This window comes from Prionailurus viverrinus, chromosome C1 (genome assembly GCF_022837055.1).
Source record: "Prionailurus viverrinus isolate Anna chromosome C1, UM_Priviv_1.0, whole genome shotgun sequence".
NCBI classification, from domain to species: Eukaryota; Metazoa; Chordata; class Mammalia; order Carnivora; family Felidae; genus Prionailurus; species Prionailurus viverrinus.
The window spans coordinates 53,541,457-53,565,384 of NC_062568.1; the positions used below are offsets into that span (position 1 = coordinate 53,541,457).

General features: G+C 39.9%; 1 protein-coding gene across 7 annotated transcripts in view; it reads left to right on the forward strand.

Moving 5' to 3' along the window:
- Positions 1 to 749: 749 nt before the first annotated feature.
- ATF2 (activating transcription factor 2) overlaps positions 750 to 23,928 on the forward strand; it is an 82,687-nt gene continuing 59,508 nt past the window's right edge. For 4 of the 7 annotated variants that reach the window (XM_047869934.1, XM_047869938.1, XM_047869940.1 and 1 more), the window contains exons 1-3: positions 750 to 899; positions 15,828 to 15,944; positions 16,924 to 17,024. The gene's annotated coding sequence lies outside the window, so the exon portion shown is untranslated. Of the gene's footprint in view, positions 900 to 9,697; positions 9,848 to 15,827; positions 15,945 to 16,923; positions 17,025 to 23,928 lie in introns of all 7 variants that reach the window. The other 3 variants (XM_047869936.1, XM_047869937.1, XM_047869935.1) reach the window with 3 other exon arrangements.

Consider the following 23,928-nt stretch of genomic DNA (forward strand, 5'->3'; position numbering starts at 1 on the left):
TTCAGTTATAGTTTAGTAAAATTCGACCAAACGCCATCCAAAGTACAGGCTTTTTTTTTCCTCTTGCTTTCAAAACGGACTTATCTTGCTTTCCCGCTTTGGGCCTTGGGGATACTTTGAGGCAAACTCCGCCTCTTCCAAACCCCAGCTTAACGGAGACACCCTCTCTCAGACTTCAGAGTAGCAGCGAAATGGGTTTAGGTGCGCGCCTCTCTAACGTTCTGCCTGCCTTCCTACCCAGGGCCGGGAAGTGACAGCGACAAAAATAGCGGGCTCCCGTGGCGGAGCTCAGAGGACTCATCGCGCTTTCTCTCCCGCCACTCGCAGCCTTTTCCAGAGTTCACCTTACTTCTCCGCACACCGTCAAACCCTTCACTCGACCCCAACATCCACCTGCTCCAGCGCCCCACGCCCGTGCGAGTCTGCAGCCAGCCGCCAATCACAGGCTTCCGCACAGGTTACGGAGACTCCTCTCTTTTGGCTCTCCGATCCCGCCCCCTCCAGGCCTGCTTCCCGCCCTTCGGGCACTTTGTCCAATCACCCGCTACCGAGTGTTCTTTGGTTCCCACCCCCTCCGTCCCCGCCCTCCTGAAGTCCCGCCCCCTTCTCCTTTAAGCGGACGAAATCACCTGACCCGGAGGCGCTCCCTCAGATAGAAGGCAAGAAGGGGCGTGTGCGGTGGAGGGGAGGGGCGCCGAGAAGAAAGGGGGGATGCCGGGAGTGGGGCGGGGAGAAGGGAAGGGGTGTCAGTCCGATCTCGCGAGAGAGGACGGAAGCCTGTGGGAGCCCGTGGCCTTTAAAGTGCGGTTCAGCCCTTTCCTCCAGGGGTAGTTTGTAAACACCGCTGAGCTCGGGCCTCGGTGGCGACCGAAGGAAGCATGAACTAGTGACCTGGAAAGGTGAGTAGTGATGGGGGAAGGCCGAAGGACTGGAAACTGTAGGGATACGGAGAAAGAAGGCACTAACATGGCGACGTCGCTCACCGTAGTCCCCACCCCCCGCTTCCCATCACCTCCGGCGCTCCTGCCTCGGTGCCTAGCCCTCGGGGCGACTGTGGCTGTTCTGCCACCTCAGCGGCCCGCGCGGCTTCGGCTTCAGGAGCCCGACCGGCCGGGCGGGACCGTTAGGTAACTGGCGTTCGTTGTTCCGGCCCCTCCCCGCTCGCGCGCTTTCCTAACGAAGAGGAAAAAGGAATAACGGCTCCTGTTAGACCCCTCCCCCCGATTTATCTTCCCCTTCTCTGGTTAGTTCAGAGGTCCCTGGGCTGCAGGTCGGGTCCGCCGGGGGCGCAAGGAGACCCCCTTTAGTCTTGGATTAGCGGGGAGAGGGCCGGCTCTGGTCTCCCCACCCAAGACTCAGTCGTTGGGCACCGTGTGTATGTGATGGTGGCGGGGAGGAGGATCGGGAGGCGCCGCTGAAAATAGGGTCAGGGTCTCTGCCTTTGGTGGAACATGATGGAACAAATGGTATGGAGAACCTGTGAGCTGGAAGTCTGGGCATTTTCTGTCCTTTCTGCCCCCTCACACTCTCGCCACCCCCCTTTTTCCTGGTGGGGCGGGGCTGAGATGTGGGTGCAGATTGATTCTGGTATTTTCCCCCATTTTTAACCTCCCTGCTTGGACTGCAGAACCTCCGTAGGGAAGTAACCTGTGCTTTTTAGTGATGCCCTAGGGGCCAGGGCCGAGAGAGGGGGAGAGGGAGTGAGTGAGTGTTTTCTGTGTTAGCTCGTTGAACCGACGCTAGAGGAGGGAGAGGGCGGAGGAGCTGGGTACTATTTTTGTGTCCTTAGGTAGTGTAAAATTGCCTTTGCTTAATCGGGAGCTTAAAACTGGTTGAGGCCAAGAGCAAAACTACTGTGAATATGATGGAGTAAAAGGCAGTACACCTGATGGACTTTAGGCATATTGACTAATCCCTAAATTATAATGTGAAAGTTGTGATTTCTTAGGAATTTTAAATTATGGAAACAGTAACAATGTGTAAGTTTAATAGACATACTTGAAATCAAAACAAAAACTGTTCCTTTGAGTGCACTTTTTGTCCTATTTGAAGAAACCACTGACATTGTCAGTAATAGCCTTTCTAGGCGTAATTTTTAAATAGCGTGTAACCTTACTTAGTCTAGTGTGCCAAAATTACGAAGGTGATAAGCTTGTTTAAAAGTCAACCCTACAGGGTTAAGTGACCTGAAAGACCAATACGGTAGCAATTACACCTTGTAATTAAATGTTTTACACTGACTTGAGGAATACACTGTCAACACTCCTCAAAACTTCAGGAACACCATTGTAAAGTTATGTTAAAAAATAGAGGGGCGCCTGGGTGGCGCAGTCGGTTAAGCGTCCGACTTCAGCCAGGTCACGATCTCGCGGTCCGTGAGTTCGGGCCCCGCGTCAGGCTCTGGGCTGATGGCTGAGCCTGGAGCCTGTTTCTGATTCTGTGTCTCCCTCTCTCTCTGCCCCTCCCCCGTTCATGCTCTGTCTCTCTCTGTCCCAAAAATAAATAAACGTTGAAAAAAAAAAATAGAGATGCCCTTCTGCAGATCACAAAATAGAGTTAAGGATGTTCTTGGATCTTCAAGGTCACCGATAATTAAGTAACAGAAATTCTAGTCCTTGTAATTTGTAAGAATCTTACAAATTTATGGTGGTCTCTATGCTGCTTTCCTAAAACATGTTTAATCTTGCTTTGAGAGGATTACTGCCATTAAGTTTTGAATTATTTAAAATGCATTGTGGTAATTTAGAATGTAGGTGTTTGTCAGTTCAGAAGTAGCTTTCAGGAACTGTGTGTGTGTGTGTTTCTAAGGTGCCCATGCCTTCTGTCGACCTGATTGCGTTTCCTCGAAGTTCTTTTTAAAATAACCATATTAGAATGTTTATTTCATCTTTGGGGACTATACCATAATCTATTATATATGTAAACCAGAAATTCCTGTATTTACTTGAGAGTATTTGTTTCATATTTAAAAATTAAAATAACAGCACAAAGTAAGGTTGTTATGTCAGCTCTTTAACAAATAATTTGGAGGAATGCTTTTTCTTGGTAGTCAGGATTTGAAAGCTTTCTGAATATCATTTTTAAAAATAATAGGCTATACATCAACTAGTATGAAGTCTCAATAAATAATGAACATTTTGCCTACCTAAATTTTTGTGTTTTGAAAAAGTTGGGTTTAATGATTTATATGTTCTCTGCCGATTAATGAAATTGTTAGATCATGTTAGAGCAAATGTGTAGATCTTACCTGTGTCATCTTGAGCAAATAATAGTCTGTCTTTTAAAAACCCACTGAGGGGCACCTGGGTGGCTCAGTCCGTTGAGCGTCTAACTTCGGCTCAGGTCATGATCTTGAGGTTTGGGAGTTAGAGCCCCGTGGGCGCTCTGTGCTGACAGCTCAGAGCCTAGAGCCTGCTTAGGATTCTGTGTCTCCCTCTCTCTGCCCCTCCCCCACTTGTGTGCTTGCTTGCTCTCTCTCTCTCTCTCTCTCTCTCAAAAATAAACAAACTTAGAAAAAAAACAAAACACTGAATATGGGGCACCTGGGTCCCTCAGTTGGTTAAGCATGGAACTCTTGGTTTCAGCTCAGGTCATGATCTCTGAGTTTCATGAGTTCAAGCCCCGAATGGGACTCTGCGCTGGTAGCACATAGCCTGTGTGGGATTCTCACTCTCTCCCTTTCTCTCTGCCCCTCCCCCACTCACACTGTCTCTGTCTCTCTCAAAATAAACTTAAAAAAAAATAATAATAACCCATCGAATAACAATTGGATAGTCAACTGATCCTTGTAAAAGTCAATACATTAAGTGTTTGTTAAGCAATTCACTGTAATTAAAATGTACTATAGAAAAACAACAAATCTGCCTTGTTACAGTCAGTAGTTTAACTTAGTATTTCTGTGTTTATCCTATACTCACACCTATTCCATGAGACTAAGAACGTAACTAAACTGCTGCATGTTCTCCTAATGTAATTCTTAATGAGGGGTATTAGTAGTAGTATTCACCTATTTACGTCCAAGGGAAAACCCACAAAACATTTCTTTTGCTCTGTTTCTTAAGCTCAAGAAAAGAAGTAAATATATAAGCTCAAGAAAAAGAGTAAAATATAATTTCAAAAAAATATAAGGAAGTTTGTGGATCTTTAAGGCCAACAATAATTGGAATTATTTTAAATATATTACTATGAATGTGTTATGTATTATATTAATTACAGATATATGTATATGTACTATTTTCATTTATTCTTTTTTTAACAATTTTGAAACTTGTATATTCATTTAAGTGATGCTTTTTCTTCTTGGCAAAATTTTGACAGTGGTAGTACAGTGATTAAAAACATTTTTTGTGGGCACCTAGGTGGCTCAGTCGGTTAAGCATCCAACTGCTCAGGTCATGATCTCATGGTTAGTGTGTTCGAGCTCTGCATTGGACTCTGTGCTGGCAGCATGGAACCTGGTTGAGATATTCTCTCTCTCTCTCTCTCTCCCTCCTCCTTCCCTGCTTGCCCTCTCTCTGTCAAAATAAGTAAACATTAAAAAACTTTAAAAATAATATAAAAAAATAAAAACATTTTTTTTGTAACAAGAAGGGATGTAAGTAGAATGCTCTCCAGGCTAGACTTAGGCATTCATGTCTGCATTCTGTATCTTAACAAAGATAGTGATTCCCATTTTTTTCCTGTCTTAATACCCAAAGAATAGAAACACTCCCAGTGGTAGTAGTAGCTTATTATCACAGAGATTCTCAACAAGATTACTAGGGAAAGAGAAAGGGTGGGAATGATTAAAATTGGCAAAAAGCCAGTGGGCAAAATACCAAGAGTATTTTGATTATTTGGCTAGTCCTGTATATCATTATCTTTATAATACTCCCTTAATTTACAAATTCCCTAAATGTTCTTTAGTTTGCCTACCTGGATCTAAACCTTTGTCATTCCAATTTTATAGCTTTGATTTTTCTAATTCTTGTTATGTGGGCTAGTGTGTTTTTTTTCTATTTATTGAACAGTTAAAATAGTGTTACTAAAAATCAATTACAAGTGTCCTACTGATAAATAACTTTTCATTACTTTTGTTGCCTTCTAATTTCTGCATACATTGTAGTTTTAACAGAATTTTACAGTTATGTTTTACTTTTCTAACTTTAGCATTTTCCCATACTGTCTAACCTTTGTAATATATAATGGTTACCTGATAGTTTACCAAATGAATATTAACATTTCCTCAGTTTTATTTCTTTAATTTTTTTAAGTTGATTTATTTTGAGAGAGAGAGCTTGTGTATGCATGCACAAGCAGGAGGAGGGGAGAGAGAGGGAGAGAGAATCCTAAGGAGGCTCCATGCTGTCAGTGCAGAGCCGGTGGGTCACAGGGCTTGATCTCACTCACGAACCGTGAGATCATGACCTGAGCCAAAATCAAGAGTTGGACAGTTAACCAACTGAGCCACCCAAGCACCTCTACATTTACTCAATTTTATTTTATTTTTTTTTTTCAACGTTTATTTATTTTTGGGACAGAGAGAGACAGAGCATGAACGGGGGAGGGGCAGAGAGAGAGGGAGACACAGAATCGGAAAGAGGCTCCAGGCTCTGAGCCATCAGCCCAGAGCCTGACGCGGGCCTCGAACTCACGGACCGCGAGATCGTGACCTGGCTGAAGTCGGACGCTTAACCGACTGCGCCACCCAGGCGCCCCTCAATTTTAAATGCCCAACAGGAAAATAGTTGTTTTCAGTTTCTGTTTTAACACTGAATTGAGCATCTCTATGCATTTATCTTTTTTTCTTATTTTGAATTGTTTTCCATACGGTACTAATCTCAAATAAAATTACTAGGCCAGAGGATATAAATATTTCTATATTGCCAAATGTTTGCCTCCCCAAAGAGTTGAGCACATTTACACTGTCATGAGAATATGAGTTCACAGACTTTATCATGATTTTATCAACTTTGGAGTTATGCTTATTAATAAAGTAGGATTGCTTAATTAGGAATTATTACTAATTCTGGGAATAACTTGCATTATTTAGTAGTTTTATTTAGGAGACCATTTCAGTCTGTAGTTATTTATCTGCCAGTGATCTGTGTGCTGGGACAGATACTGTATATTTCATTTTTTTCTGTCATTTCACTGACTTTCTCCTAAAAATTAACTGAAACATTTAATGGTATAGTAACAATAATCCTTACATTCGATGTATTTTTAATGGTTTACATGTTGGGTGTTTTATGCTGGTTTTAATATAAGAGCTACTTTCTGACCTATACATTTATGAGTTATTAAAATTCATAATAACATTTATTTCCATATAGGTAACCCTTGAAATAAAGAATATGTATGTTATAGCCAAATTGACTGAGTTTTTGTTTCCTCAATATCATCTTCTGGTATATAGTAAGTATATAATCAACATTTTAGCATGATTATTAGGAGCCAGAGACTGTCATGAGTCTTCCAACTTACCGTCTGTATCACCGTCAGCAAATAATATAAACTCTCTGTGCTTCCTTGTCCTTATTTTTAAAGGTAATAATTTATAGCCTTGTTCAAATAATGTATATGTGATGCTTAAACCAGTGTCAGGAACTAACGAATACTTAGTAAATGGTGTGGTAATTATTACTGTTAAAGTACATTCAGAAATAATAATAATCTACCATACCCCCTCCAGGAATGTGTGATGTAACTTGAAAGCAGGATTTCAACCATCTGTTTGATAGCTTTGGCAATAAAGTTGAGTTTTCCGTAGGAACTTATAATTTGTGGTGCAGCTTATTACATTAGAATTTTCAAAAATCCATGTGAGAGAGTATTTCATATACTTTTTGTTTCATATACATCCCTTCTCCCCAAGTCGATAGCATCCTCATATTTTGAGATGATAAAACAGTGGTAGTATCATTTCCATAAAATCTAATTACCATTTTCTATTCTACTAATTCCACTAAAAACATTTTGGTGAGACCTTTTATTCTTTTCTCTTCATAGTGGAAGAGCTAATGATTAAATAAAATACCACATTTATAATGATCTCTTTTTAATTTGAAAGTTATTTTAATTCTGGTTAACATATAGTGTTAGTTTCAGGTGTACAATATAGTGATTCAGCATTTCCATAACCCTGTGCTCATGACAAGCACTCCTTGATCCACATCACCCATTTAATCCATCCACCTACCCTCTCCCTTCTGGTAATCAGTTTTTTCTCTATAATTAAGAGTCTGTTTCTTGATTTGTCAATTTTTTCCCCTTGTTTTGTTTCTTCAATTCCACATACAAGTGAAATCATGTGGTATTTATCCTTCTCTGTTTCACTTAGCATAATATTCCCTAGTTCCATCCATGTCATTGCAAATGGCAAGATTTCATTCTTTTTTATGGTCGAGTAATATTCCATCACACACACACACACGCACACACACAACACTGCACATCTTCGTATCCATTCTTTTATCAAGGGACACTTGGGCTGCTTCCATTATAAATAATGCTGCTGTAAACATAGGGGTGCATGTATCCCTTTGAATTAGTGTTGTTGTATTTGGGTAAATAACCAATAGTGCAGTTGCTGGATCATAAGGTAGTTCTGTTTTTAGATTTTTGAGGAACTTCCACACTTTTTCACAGTGGCTGCACCAGTTTGCATTCACCAACAGTGCACGAGTGTTCCTTTTTCTCCACATCCTCACCGTGGTGTTGAGTTTATCCATTGTGACAGGTGTGAGGTGATAATCTCATTGCAGTTTTGATTTGCATTTTTCTGATGATAAATGGTGAGCATCTTTTCATGTGTCTGTTGGCCATCTGTATGTCTTCAGGTTTTTTGAATTCTTTAACGATTACTCAGTGTAATTGTACCATCACTTCTCAGCCACACTGTTAAGAGTCACTATGTTTTTATCACTTGTAAGGAAGGTTTTAATGATTATTGACATATGTCGGATGGAGGGTTATTCCTGTGGTAGTATCTCTTTCACTTAACTTGAATTTTGACATACTTTGAGAGAAGTGAGAGGTGAGCTTACTAGTATTGTATTGGGAATTGTACAGAATCTATACCCTATCAGGGTGCCTGGGTGTCTAGTCAGTTAAACATCTGACTCCTGGTTTCGGCTCAGGTCACGATCTCATATTTCGTGAGTTCCAGCCCCATGTCAGGCTCTGTGCTGACAGTACTGAGCCTGCTTGGGATTCTCTCTCTCCCTCTGTCTCTTCCTCTCCCCCTGTCTCTTCCTCTCCCCCTGTCTCTTCCTCTCCCCCCGTCTCTTCCTCTGCCCCCGTCTCTTCCTCTCCCCCCATCTCTTCCTCTCCCCCCGTCTCTCCCTCTCCCCTGCTTCCTTGTGTGTGTGCTCTCTCTCTCTCTCTCTCTCAAAATATATAAACTTTAAAAAAAAGTTAAAAATACTATACCGTATCTTATTTGTGCCCTCTTCATAATGGGAAATTAATATCGATATACTCTTAATAGCAGTGATGACTAGGAATTATTGTAATTCTTGGTGAGCTGTGAATTTCTATTTTTTTTTAACTTTTATAAAAGATAAGTTTTTAAGAAATAAAACAATAATAGATAAGGACGTTCTATACGTTTACCTTGAGAAAAATAATGCTATGGACATTATAATAGATTACCAAATCTAAAATTATGTTATTAATAAAATCTTGCATTAGCACCATTCACATTCGTAACCATTACTATGTAAGTTCTTACATGTATTTCTAATGTACTGTTGTAGTTTTAAGCTATAAGACAAGAACTTGCTTACCTTAAATCACCTAGAGATTACAGGTCTGGGAATAATCAATACTCCCTTAAAAAATGAAGTTTAACTTAAAAACTGCTATTTTTATTACAGAAGATTCTGATATATTGGGCTGATCTCAATATTCACATACTCAGTACTTTGGTGAATACAATACTGGGAAAAGTCTGAGGCGCTCATTATGTGTACCATCAACTTTGAGGAATTTCATCAAAACATTAGTATACTCTTGGGAATTGGTGATATGTGTGAAGATTATCTGTTGTGTCTCTGTGAGTGGGGCAAAATTAAAAACTGCTTTCCTCAAAAAGCTGCTTTCCCTCATTAAATTCTATTTTTATCACTTCTGAGGCATTTGATTTCCTTACATAGATGAACTAAACATTATGTACCAGATAACCTTATGGGATAACATCAAATTCATGGGTTAAAGATTAAAAACCTTTGTTTAAGTATTAAACATGTAATTCTCAGTTTCGGACTTTAAAGATGGTAGTAAGAACAGGATTGATTAAAGCATTAGGAAAATGTACGTATAAATCTTTTTTAAGTAAGCTCTAGGCCCAGTGTGGGGCCTGAACTCATGATCCTGAGGTCCAGAGTCACATGCTCTACTGACTGAGCCAGCCAAGTGCCTCAGGAAAATGTACACTTAAAGTCAAATACTATAAAGCTTCTAATAAACTTAATAGATACCATGGAAGTGCCACGCACTATACTATATATTTTACATATGTTATTATCCTTTATGCTTTTTGACCACCCTAAAACTGGTGTATTATTTCCTATTGAAGAGGATCATAGTAAAATCATGCCATTAAAATTTTTCCTAATATAAAACTCAAAGATACTTTAATCTTGAAAGGAATAAAGTCCTACTAGCTCATAGTTACAGATTTTTAAACTCATAGGTTTTTTTGTTATGACCATAGTGCTGTTCCGAGGACCCAGGATTGCTCTAAGATCACTTTTTTGCCTTTTGTGGCTCTTGACCAAGATTTAAGAAGGAAATTACAGCACAGAGAAAACTGTGTAAGGTGTTGCTGCTCTTGAAGACTTGTGACACAAGCCTGTCTTCCTGGGTACGTTAACATTTTTGCTCTGTTAATTTTCTATTCCTGCATTACAAATTACCACATACTTTGCATCTTAAAACAACACAGATTATCTCACAGGTTTTGTAGGTCAGAAGTCCAGGTGGGCTCCCCTAGGTCCTCAGTTTAGGATCTTATAAAGCCAAAATATGTTGACTGAGCTGCATTCCATTTTAATGTCTAGGGAAAATCCGCTCCTGGGTTGGCCGAACACAGTTGTAGGACTGGGGAGGTCTCTCTTTCCTTGCGGACTGACAACCAGGGCTGGTATTTGCTCTCAGAAGCTGGAAGCCTTTCATTTCGGCTCCCTCCAGTAAAGGCAGGTCAGGTCTCTCTCATGCTTCTAATTTCTGTGATTTATGCTGCTGCTGAATCTCTCAGACTCCAGAGAGAAAAGTTTTCTGTTGTTAAGGGCTCCTGTGATTAGATTGGGACATCTGGATAACTCAGGATAATCTTCCTGTTATAGGATCTGTAACCTTTTTATATCTTCAGAGTCCATTTTGCTATGTAATATAACCTATTCATAGTTTCTAGGGATTTGGGTGTGTACATCTTTGGGGTACCATTCTACCTACTACACTCCTATGCTTCTGAAAAGAAATTTGGTAAATTTTGAACCCTTGCACCTTTTTTTCTTGTTTCTAAGCTGAATCCTATCATTTTTCATTGTAAGTTTAAATAGTTGGGGGGAAAAATTTCTGGCTCTTATAAGTAATTTCAGTAGTCATTTGAGGTTATCATTGGTTTTTAAAAACCTATAATTCACTTTTAATAGAAGTTTTCATTATTCCTCTTTCTTATGGAACTTTTATTTAACTTCCACTTCTCCAACGTGATTTTATTTGAATCCAGTGAATTTTAATGTTTTAAAGTATTGATCACCGTATCCTACTTCTCTGCAATAAATATAAATTGAACTTTTCTAAGTTTCTTATTGATTTCCTCTTTTCACGGAGCTCTCTCAGGACAGTTCATTTTTTAACAATATTTTGTGAATGGAAGAATCAGTCTAAATACAAAGTTTTCATTGTTCCTGTCGTCACACTAAACAATATATATGAATTCAGAACATGTCCTAAACACAGGGCAGAACACCATTCTTAAAAGCAATGCTTTGCTTTAACAGAAGTACTTAGACGAAGATGCAAGCCTGAGGTTTAATGGTGCCTGGATTAAGGGAGGCTTTAAACCACTCTTATTTTAAATAATCCCCTTGTTTTATTCCTTGGAGGTTTTTACAGCCTGGGGCAACGCGTGGTAATAAGATTTGGTATGGGTTTCTTTGGAACTGTGGAAGAATAAGGATTTAGGGAAACTAGGCAGATCATTCTGGTAAAGCAAATGTAGAGAAGTAAAAGATATGGAAATTTTCTTAAAACTTATCCTGTTCAGATGTCACTTGGAAAGCATTAGTGTACCTTCAGTAATACATACGCCTGTATGAACACTGGCTAGCTCCTATTCTGCCACCAGGCCAGAAGCCTACTACTCAGGATTCTCTCTGCTATCCAGTTGCCCTTAAATATGTTAGACTCTTCTGAGTCCATGTCAAGAGAGAATTACTCCTTTCTCACACGAATATCTACTTTTTGAGCCCTGTTGTTTGACAATATCTGCCTTCCAGAATACTTAACCACTAGCAGTATTTGCCTCCTTCAGCAGAGACCATACCCCCTACCCACAGGTTAATTATATCCAAATGCAGGCATCCCTTAGAGATAATGGCAGGTTTGGTTCCAGACTACCACAATAAAGCAGGTCAAGTGAAATTTCTTGGTTTCCTGGTGCATATAAAATTTATGTTTCTTCACTGTGCTGTGTAGTCTGTTAAGCTTGTGCTAGCATTACGTCTAAAAAAAATAAACTGTATATGCCTTGGGACTCCTGGGTGGCTCAGTTAAGTGTCTGACACTTGATTTCAGCTCAGGTCATAATCTCATGGTCATGAAATAGAGCCTCGCATTGGGCTCTGAGCTAGGTGCGGAGCCCGCTTAAATTTCTCCCTCAGGCCACCTGGGAGGCTCAGTCGGTTAACCAACTTTGGCTCAGGTCATGATTTCACCGTTCCTGAGTTCAAGCCCCGTGTTGTGCTCTGTGCTGACAGCTCGGAGCCTGGAACTAGCTTAGGATTCTGTGTCTGTCTGTCTGTCTCTCTCAATAAATAAAACATTAAAAAATTCTCACTTTCTCTCTGCCGCTTCCCTGCTCGTTTGCGTGTGCACGTTATTTTTCTCAAAAAATGAAAAGACTATCGCTAAAAAAATAATGCTAACCATCATCTGAGCTTTCAGCAAGTTGTAATCTTTTTGCTGATAAAGGATTTTGTCCATGATGGCTGTTCACTGGCCAGAGTGGTGGTTGCTGAAGGTGGGGTGGCTCTGACAATTTCTTTAAATAAGACAATGAAATGTACCCACAGTAGAACTTTTAAAATTGGAGTCAGTCCTCTCAAGCCATACCACTGCTTCATCAATTAAGGAATTCAATATTCTGAATTCCTTGCTGTCATTTCAAAATCTTCATAGCATCTTTACCAGGAGTAGATTCCATCACAAGAAACCATTTTCTTTGTTCATGCATAAGAAACACTTCATTTGTTCAGGTTTTATCATGAGATTGCAGCAATTCAGTCCCATCTTCCGGCCCCACTTCTAGTTCCCTTGCTCTTTCTACCACATCTGTAGTTAACTTTCTCCACTGAAGTCTTGAACCCCTCAAACTCATCCATGAATATTTGAATAAACTTCTTCCAAACTCCTGTTAATATTGGAATTTTGACCTCTTCCCATGAATCTCAAATTCTTTTAATGGCATCTAGAATGGTGAATCTCTACTAGAAGGTTTTCAGTTTACTTTGCCCAGATCCATCAGAGGAATCACTATTTATAGCAGCTGCAGTTTTACAAAAGGTATTTCTTAAATAATGAGATTTGAAAGTCAGAATTACTCCTTGGGCCATGGGCTGCAGAATACATGTGTTTATTAGCAGGCATGAAAATAGTAATCACGTCTCCATGAGAGCTTTTGGGTGTCAGGTGCATTTCAGTGAGCACTAAGATTTTGAAAGGAATCTTTATTTCTGAGTAGCAGGTCTCAACTGTGGGCTTAAAATATTCAGTTAAAGCATGTTGTAAACAGATTTGCTGTCATCCAGACTTAGTTGTTCCATTTGTAGAGCAAAGGCAGAGTAGATTTAGCATAATTCTTAAGGGCCCTAAGATCTTTTTGAATGATCAATGAGCATTGGGTTCAACTTGAAGTCACCAGCTGTGTTAGCCCCTAACAAGAGAGTCATCTTGTTCTTTGAAGCTTGAAATCAGGTATGAATGCCTCTCTAGCTGTAAAAGTCCAAGATGGCATCTTCTTCCAATCTAAGGCTATTTAATCTACATTGAAAATCTGTTATTTAGTGTAGCCACCTTCATTAATGATCTTAGCTGGGTCTTCTGGATAACTTGCTGCAGTTCCTATATTAATTTAATTTTTTTTAATGTTTTATTTTATATTTGAGAGACAGAGAGAGAGAGAACATGAGCAGGGGAGGGGCATAGAGAGGGAGACACAGAATCTGAAGCAGGCTCCAGGCTCTGGGCTGTCAGCACAGAGCCCGATGCAGGGCTCGAACTCACGAGCAGTGAGATCATGACCTGAGCCAAAGTCGGAGGCTTAACCGACTGAACCACCCAGGTGCCCCTGCAGTTCCTATATTAGTGCTTGCTGCCTCACCTTGCACTTTAAATTTTTATTATTATTTTTAAGTAATCTCTGTGCCCAGTGTGGGGCTCAAACTCACAACCCCAAGATCAAGAGTTGTATGTTCTACCAACTGAGCTAGCTAGGCTCCCCTTCACCTTGTACTATTATGTTATAAAGGTAGCTTCTTCCCTTAAACTTCATGAACCAACTCTGCTAGCTTCCAGTTTTTCTTCTGCAGTTTTGGCACCTCTCTCTGGACTAAGTTTTAGTTTATGGGAGTGTTGTGGCTGGTTTGATCTTCTATTCAGACCACTAAAACTTTCTCCATATCAGTTGTAAAGCTGTTTTACTTACCATTTGTATGTTCACTAGAATAGCACTTTTGATTTCCGTCAAGTTTACCTTTGTATTCACAGCTTGGTTATCTGCCTGGTGCAAGAGGCCTTTGCTTTTGGCCTGTCTTGGCTTTCGACATGCCTTCGTCACCAAGCTTAATCGTGTCTAGCTTTTGGTTCAGTGTGAGAGATGTGCCCCTCGTCCTTTCCCTTGAATACTTAGAGGCCATTGTAGGGTTAGTAATTGGCCTGATTTCAATATTGTGTTTCAGGGAACAGGGAGGCCTGAGGAGAGGGAGAGAGATGGGGGAGGGGCTGGTAGGTGGAACAATTAGAACACACACAACATTTATTGGGGCGCCTGGGTGGCACAGTCGGTTAAGCATCCGACTTCAGCCAGGTCACGATCTCGCGGTCCGTGAGTTCGAGCCCCGCGTCAGGCTCTGGGCTGATGGCTCGGAGCCTGGAGCCTGTTTCCGATTCTGTGTCTCCCTCTCTCTCTGCCCCTCCCCCGTTCATGCTCTGTCTCTCTCTGTCCCAAAAATAAATAAATGTTGAAAAAAAATATTTAAAAAAAAAAAAGAACGCACACAACATTTATCAATGAAGTTTGCTGTCTTATATGGGTGCAGTCCATGGCTCCCTAAAACAATCGCAATAGTAACATCAAAGATCGCTGATCACAACTCCCCAAAACAGATATAATAAGAATGAAGAAGCTTGAAATACTGCAAGAATGATCAAAATGTGACACAGAAACATGAAGTGAGCAAATACTGTTGGAAAAATGGCACCAATAGAATTGTTCAATGTAGTGAAGGCTGCCACAGACTTTCAATTTGTAAAAAAACATCCGCAAAGCACAATAAAGTGAAACTCAATAAAACAAGGTATGCCTGTATAAGAAATATATATACAGTAGCTAGGATAGGGAGCAGTGGTAAAAGAGAGGTTCCTTACATCTATGTGTTTCAAGCTACCAAAAAAGCCCCCCAGACATTATGTTCAATGTCTTCTGAAGTCTGGATGGCATCTATGTGTTTCAGGCTACCAAAAAAGCCCCCCCCAAACATTATGTTTAATGTCTTCCAAAGTCTGGATGGTAATCTTAACATTGCTTGCATAAATCATAAGGTGTATAAGCCAGGTACAGCTTGTTAGCTTAATCTTGTTGCCTTTTACTTGAAGACCAGAAGTCCATCTTGCTGTTTTCTAGGGTGTTAGTTTCTGGTCTTTTGTGAGCAACTGCTAAAATAAGAATACAAACACTCCATAGGAAAATCTGAGGCCCTGCTTTTAAAAATAAACATTTCCCTGAAAGAAACAATTTGCAGAAATTTCTCTCTACCTAGAAAATGTGAACCTTTACACAAAGCCATTTGTCCTTTGAATTGCTGCTCCATTTATGGTCCCTATTTTACATTTGTATAGCTAAATAGCCTGTTCAGGTCCCTTTACCTTTAAGGGACATTCTGTCTAAAACAGAATTTTGTTGCCAGCTTTGAAATGAGAGTCTTTCTGGTTTCTGATATTCTCATTTCAAAGTTTTGAACATGAAGACTGTTTCAGCCAACCTTACTCGTGGTAAAGTGCAACCCTTCTTATCATCACTCTGTGCAATAGGGACATCTCCCAAGTTCATACACAGCCTAATAATGAGAGCTTGGTTCTCAAATAATGGTAGAGGGAAGTCTACTTTCCCTTTTAACATTTTGTTTCAGGGATATACTGCCTTTTCCTAATGCCAGGATCTTACGCGGCCGGACTCAGCTTGAGCACTCCATTACTTACATAATGGCCCTGTGTTACCATTTCTGAGTTTTGTGGACTGCTTATGTGAGTTTATCCTCCCAACCCACAACTGTTTAGGCTGTTTCTTTGCTCTTACATTGTTCTTCTGTTATTCAGATTTTTCTCTTGTTTGTCACCTACAGATTGGCCTTGCATATTTAGAGACATTCTCACGAACACTCGTCTTGCTCCTTGTCCACTGGCAGGACTTTCTGCTTTCGAAAGCTCCCTTCAGTGGACTACTAAGGCATCTCTACAAGGTATTCAACCATCTTATGTTTTAGAATGAGAGAGTGACGCCTAAATGTTGACCAATATTCATTTCCTTCTTTTTCTTTATTATAGATGCTCCAGTTTTTAACTGAGCATATGGCAAAATAAAGAATGTATTTCTCAGGTATAACCGTGTGACTTAAGTTCTGGCATATGGAATGTAAATAGAAGTTTCCTGTGAGTTGTTGGAAAGTTTCCTTAAGGGAGGCTGTTGCTCATCTCATTCTCCTTCCTGCTATCTGATCAGCAGATGTTACGGTTAGACCTTAAGCAGTTATTTTAAACCATGAAGTGGACACCACATGTTGAGGATGGCAAAACAACAAAATAGAAGGAGCCTGGGTTCCTAATGATCATGGTTCCAGACTGCTTGTGCTTTTGTGTGAGAGAAAAAAACTTCTGAATCATTTAAGCCATTGCTAATTTTGAGTTTTCTGTCACTCATAGCTGAACCTAATCCAACTGATACAGGTATAAAAAAAATCAAGCTGTTATCAAATGAAAAGCATATGAACTGGGTCCCATTGATGTTATGTTGCAGCACTGACACAGGAGAAACTTTTCGTCTCCACTCTAAGATTCAGCAGATTCAGCACTGCCATTTCACCTATCATCTATAACTACCTCTCCCTTCTGTTGTGGTAAAAAGCTTCATTGTTCCCCTTTCACCAAGACTCCGTTGCTGTACTTCCATCCTTGAAACTGTTATGCCTCTGGATAGGTGGCATTTTGCTGGGAGTTACAGGAGACCATAGGATAAACACCTTCCTGGAGCACTGAAACTTTTGAAGGGAACCTTAATTTTTATATCAGAAAAAAATGGAACAGAAGGCCAACTTTACATACATTTTAAAATATAAAGTAAATACTTAACATTTTTTGTATTGGAGTTTAACTGCATGCGTCTGTTTCCTTAGGTATCACAGAGTAAGGGGTTCACTCTTTTCTGCCTCTCCTTTGCCCTAGGGATACATAGATGGAAACTTGAGAAGTACTGCTTACTTAATTAGAGCTGAAGGATTCCTGGCAGCAGAGCAAATAAAGCTCATGGCCCACCAGCTAGAAAGGTAAGAGACTTTAAGCTTTTATGCAAAAGTGGTTCTTTATTTTGCGATTATCTCTCAAGTATTACTGACTTCAACAGATGCTTCTAGATAGTATCCTCAGGATGCTAGTGTCCTATCATATTATTGATAGTGTTTAGTAAATAAATACATACATACATAAATTGGAGGTTCAGCAAAGTTGGAAATGTCCTTTTGGAGCTACAGTGCATTACTGCATATAAAGCACACTGAAGACTTCCATTAAATTTTTAAATTTTAACTCAGAGCCTCCTAAACTTATCTGACTAGGGAATCCTCTATAGTAAAGGGCCCCCATATGAAAGTCCTAATTCTCCGAAGATTTTATAAATGATAGTAACAATAGTTAATCCTTGAAGTATTTTCTTTTCTTTTTTTTAAGTAAACTCTAAGCCCATCATGGGACTTGGGAATTCATGGTCCCAAGATCAGGAGTCACCTGCTTTACCAAATGAGCCAGCCAGGCTCCCCGAAGTATTTTCTATACTGCAAAATTTTTTTGGACAAAAAGTATTACCCATTTTAAGGCTAACTAAATACAAGCTAACTAAAATGTCAAAACTTATTTGCGTTTGGATTGAATTAAATCAACTAAGTTTAGTTCAGTGATTATTCGTACTGAACAGAAACATTAATAGGAAATTGTATAGTTCTTCAAATACATCTTTTTTGAACATCTTCTATGTATCAGCCCCAGTGTGGTGATGTTAAAGATACAAAGTACAGTGGTTTCTGGCTGTAAGACATTTATAGTTTGGGAATATAGCTTTTAAAAATGGAAGGGAAATATTGATGTAATAAATGTGACCTTTTAAAACATAATGGTCTAGTGGTAGACTTTGTCAGATACATCAAGATATACAAGCAGATTGGCCTATGCTGTTGTACCTTAATCTGAAGGTTCAGACTGAAAGTGAAACCATGTGTAAAATACAGTTACTCTAATTTTGATGAAATTTGGAAAATATTTATATATATGTGTGTGTGTGTGTACCTGCATATATATACATACACACATATATATAAATATTATGTTTGAAAAAGTAAAACTTTTTTTTAATATATTTACTTACTTTGAGAGAGAAGGCATGTGGGAAGGGTGGGGGGGGGAGAGGGGGAGGGAGGGAGGGAGGGAGGGAGGGAGAGAGGGAGAGAGAGAGAGAGAGAGAGAGAGAGAGAGAGAGAGAGAGAGAAAATGCCAAGCAGGCTCTGGACTGTCAGTGTGGACCCTGGTATGTCCACGGGCTCAAACCTGCAAGTTGTGAGATCATGACCTGAGCCAAAATGAAGAGTCAGACGCTTAACTGACTGAAACACCCAGGTGCCCCTGAAAAAGTAAAAAGTTTTAAGCAGGAATTTTTTTTTTTAATTTTTAATGTTTATTTTTTTAAATTTTTTTTTTAATGTTTATTTATTTTTGAGACAGAGAGAGACAGAGCATGAACGGGGGAGGGGCAGAGAGAGAGGGAGACACAGAATCGGAAACAGGCTCCAGGCTCTAGGCTCTGAGCTGCCAGCACAGAGCCCGATGTGGGGCTCAAACTAACAAACCATGAGATCATGATCTGAGCTGAAGTCGGACGCTTAACCGACTGAGCCACCCAGGTTCCCCTAAATAGGAAATTTTTTAAGGAGAAAAAGATGGCAAACTTTTTCTTGCACACTGAAATATATGTTAAATAAATTCTGAGCTACTTGATGAACTTAAATGTTCAAACCCTGATTTGGTTAGAAGTATTTTACATAAAGCATAAATTCCACGAGGGCAGGGACTGTGTATCATTGTATCCTGGAGTCTAACACAATTCCTCCCCTCTTACATGTACTCAATAAATATTTATTAACTAAAGGATGAAGTAAATGAGTGATCTGAATTTCAGAGTATAAGGGGTTAGTGGATGGAGGTGAGCAGTGTTTACTAAGAAAGAGATGGGTGAGTAGGAAATGAGAGCATTCTAGGCTCCACATGGAGCTGATTAAAAGCCGACCTAAAACTGGAGCCAAGGAGATGAAGGGGTAGCATAGACTGGGGTAGGAGGAGGCAGGGGTCAGTCCATGCAAAGGTCTGGAGACAATGTTATGGATTTGAAGCCTTACCCTAAACATTTTTTTCATAACTGGTCCTTTGCTCTCATTTTGACTGGTACTGCTGATGTGCAAATCGTCGTTCTCTTTCTGAATTTAGCAGTAGTTTGTACTGGCTTTCTTATGCATAGTTTTGCCCTCTCTAATCCATCCTTCACATTTCTATTAGTGATCTTGCAAGAATTCCCCTTTGATTATCTAGTTCATCATCTTAAAATCTTCCCATTTTTTACAGTGGGATTAAGCAGACTTATTCTTCAAAGAGCTAGATAGTAAATATTTTAGACTTTCTAGGGGCCACATGTGGTCTCTGTTGCTTATTCTCCTCCCACCCCTACCCCCAACCATTTGAAAATATGAAAAACTTGCTTGGTTCAACATTTCAGCACAGGCCTATATTTATAACCTCGGAGTGGCAGTGGGATGGGGGTGGTGAGGGTGGAATCCAAACTCCTAACCAGGATAATAAAGCCCCTTCAAGATTTGCTTCACTTTCTGGCCTTCTCTCTCTTCCCTTCAACCTTATATCCCACATTTCAGGGGTCCAGCGTTCCCTCAGTGTACTCTGCTTTATTGTGATTCTACATGCTGTCTTCTCTGCTGAAAACATCATCCCTGACTAGCTGATGCCTCTTCCTTTGAGACTACACACAGTCATTTCTTCCTTCAGTAGTAGTCTTCTCAGCCCCTCTCTCCACATTTGGCTAGGTACTTGTCTTGGTTAGGGGATAGAAACTTAATCAGATAAATTCAGGGTTCAAAAAGAAAAAAGAGCTCACGCTCAGAATACAGAAGACCTGCATAATTCAGCCACAGAAAACATAGTCAGGCATCACAGAAACTGCTTTCCTTCTTCTTGGCTGCATGCTTTCTCATCTCTATTTTTCTGTGCCTACTCTTGGTTCTGGCTTTCATGAATTTTTTTTTTAATGTTTATTTTAGAGAGAGGATGCACATGTGTGCTCAAGCAGGGGAGGGGCAGAGAGGAGGGATAGAGGATCTGAAGTGGCCTCTGTGCTGACAGCAGAGGGTTGGATGCGTGCCTCGAACTCCCGAACCATGAGATCATGACCTTAGCCAAAGTCGATGCTTAACCAACTGAGCCACCCGGGCACCCCCACTAATTTCTTATCAGTAGGAACATGACTATAAATGTCCACCAGTCCTGAGTATGATTTAGAATCTCTGGTGCCCACTTCTGTTTGCCTGATTTTTTTCTTTTTACAAATTTCCTGAAGAGGTAATCTGATTGGCTTAACTTGGTTAGGTGTCCCCTGATTGACCTGAGGCAAGTATGTCAAGGTCATGGATATTATAGGATTGCCCTTTACTGGTAATCAGACTCTCTAAGAGGGCAGAATGGGTGCTGAGGAGAGGTGGCCAGCTCCAGTATACTCCTTAAGCCCCTATGTTCCCATAGTGCCTGTGTATGTCTTTATTATTATGTTGCTGAATTGTATAATATAAATATTATATATTATACTTATTATATCACTGAATTATACTTGTTTACCCTTACTAATCTGATTTTGAGGGCAAAGACCGTATCTCTTATTCTCAATATGGTATAAGATACAAAATAGGCAGTCAAATGTTTTCCAAATACATTTTACAAAATAAATTTGTTGTATTAGAAATGCTTGGGAATGCCGTACGTTGTATGTAACATTTAGTATTATCCGTATTTTAGAAATCTGCTTTGAAACTTGAGTGCATGCTTTGAAGGTAAGGAATTACAACATTTACAGTTCTGTAGCTAAGAGAGGGTCAGTAAAATTAACATTTTATTTTATTTTGTTTTAACTATTTTTTTTAATGTTCATTTATTTTTGAGAGAGAGAGAGTTACAAGCAGGGGAGGGGCAGAGAGAGAGGGAGACACAGAATCGGAAGCAGGCTCCAGGCTCGGAATTGTCAGCACAGAGCCTGCCGCAGGGTTCGAACCCATAAACCACGAGATCATGACTTGAGTCGAAGTCGAACACCCAACCGACTGAGCCACCCAGGAGCCCCTAAAATTCACATTTTAGAACATAGAGATTTTGGGGGTGCCTGGCCAGCTCATTCGGGAGAGTATGGACACTTGATCTTAGGGTTGTGAGTTTCAGCCCCGCATCAGGCTCTGTGCTGACAGTTCTGAGCCTGGAGCCTGCTTCCGATTCTGTGTCTCCCTCTCTTCTGCCCCTCCCCCACTCATGCTCTGTCTCTCTCTGTCTCAGAAATAAATAAACATTTAAAAAAAAAAAAAAAGGAATCTAGAGATTTTTTTTTTTTCAACGTTTTTTTATTTATTTTTGGGACAGAGAGAGACAGAGTATGAACGGGGCAGGGGCAGAGAGAGAGGGAGACACAGAATCGGAAACAGGCTCCAGGCTCTGAGCCATCAGCCCAGAGCCTGACGCGGGGCTCGAACTCCCGGACCGCGAGATCGTGACCTGGCTGAAGTCGGACACTTAACCGACTGCGCCACCCAGGCGCCCCAGGAATCTAGAGATTTTTGAAGTTAGTCACCAGAAATTGACTTGCTCCCTCCCATTTTTTTTTTTAAGATTTTATTTTTAAGTAATCGCTACCCCAACATGGGGCTCAAACTCAAGACTCGCATGCTCTATCCATCGAGCTAACCAGGCACCCCCTGTCCCATTTTTAAAGCTTCATTTACCCACGCTATTTTCTGTGAAGTAAATTGGTTTCTTTCTTAATTTGTTTTTGATAGAGATTTAAGAAAAGCATGTAGTTTTTATCAGCTGAATCATTCGAATGATAGAGTTCTATATAGCATGGGAGTAGTGGTATTATAGTCTATAGGATCATCTTACCTTGCTTAACTCATTTCATATTTAAAAAAAGGAACTAATAAGACAAATAATTGTCTAATATAATTCTTTGAATATTCAGGTACAGGGTAATATTTTTATCATAGTAGGATTCTCTTTGCTCTTAACCTTGCAATACAGATGTGATTTTTCTATTCTTTGATCTCTATAACATGAAAGTTATAAACCAGAAATGAGTAGAGAATTGTTAGAGAATCCATGTTTTGTAGTATTTTTCTCATAACTACTCCTAAACACCATATAATACTAATTATATAACGCATATATAGTGAATTATTATAGTGCATATCATTATAAATACCTTCTATAAGTTTTTCTTTTTTTAATTTTTTAGTATAGAACCATTTAAGAGTAAGTTGCCAGCCTTATGTCCCATTACCCCAAATACTTTATTTTCTACAATAATACATTCTTCTACAAAACCACAATACAGCCCTGAAAACCAAGAATTTAGCATTGAAATATTGCTACATCTAATCTGCATATCACATTTTAAGTTTTACCAGTTGTGGGGTGCCTGGGTGGCTCAATCGGCTTAGCATCCGACTCTTGATTTGGGCTCAGGTCATGATCAAGCCCCACGTCAGGCTCCATACTGAGCATGGAGCCTACTTGGGATTCTCTCTCTCTCTCTCTCTCTCTCTGTCTCTGTCTCTGTCTCTGTCTCTCTCTCTCTGTCTCTCTGTGTCTCTGTGTCTCTCTCTGTCTTTCTCTCTCTCTCTCTCTCTCTCTCCCTCCCCTCCCCAACCCCTGCCCCTCTACCCCATTTGTGCTTTCTCTCTCTCTTAAAAAAAAAAAAAGTTCTGCCAGTTCTAATCCAAAAGATTTGTCTAGAATTCACATTGCAGTTGTTACGTCTCATTGGTCTTTTTTAATCTGAAATAGTTCCTAAGTCTTTCCTTGAGTTTGTGACTTGGGCACTAGTGACTAGATGATTAAAGTCCAGTTATTTTGAAGAGTTTACCTCAATTTGGGGTTGTGTAATATTAGAGACAGGTATCTGATATTGTGTAGATTAGATACAGGTGTGTGTATCTTTGTTTTACTGTCGTGGAAATGACGCTATGTCCTTATTGCATGTCGATTTTTCTTATTTCTAATTTTAACTTGGATCATTTGAGTAAGGTAATATTTGCCAGGTTTTTATAATTAAGATATATTTTATCAGGAAATACTTTGAGAGGATATAAATATCCTGTCTTATCAAATGCTGAGTTTATTCTTTTGTATCAGTATGGATTAATGAGATCCTGTTTTATTCACAGTATGATCCATTGCTATCATCTTTGATTTTGATTCTCAAATTGTTTCAGATCTGGCCACTTTCTGGCCAAATTCATAAGTAAGTCCTTCTTAATTTTCTTGCACAAGATATTCAAGGGCCATCCTGTACTTGCCCTGCCCTAGCCCTGGAATCAGACAATTCTTGAAAGAGCTCAGGTTCCTTTTGGTAGAGAATGGTGTTTAGACATCAAGATCTGGGTGCCTAGTAGGTGTATTGCTTTGGGGGTATCTGTGTTCTCAGGCCCCCCTCACTAGACACAGCTAGGGAAAAATACATGAACATGTATGCAGATATGTACACACACATATTTATCGTCTATATTTCTGTACCTTTATATCTCTTTTGAAAGTCAAGAGTTCACACCAATATCTCTAAATTTCATCTAATTGCCAGGATTCATTCTGTATTATAATTACCTTCACGTATAGTGTAAATTTCCCTTCACCCACATCCTTGGTATATCTTATTCTGTCATTCCTTGTATTTGTACATAATGAATCACCTGTTGCCACCACACCCACTTCTCATCATCATCTAGATGTTCTCCAGCTTGGGCCCTGGTATCCTGTGCTAGACTCATACCATCTCTGTTCCTTACCTCATGTGGTTGCCTCCTCAGACTTCCCTCCAGCCACCTTCCATTGCCATGGACAACTTTCTCACTCTGCCCACGCTGTGAC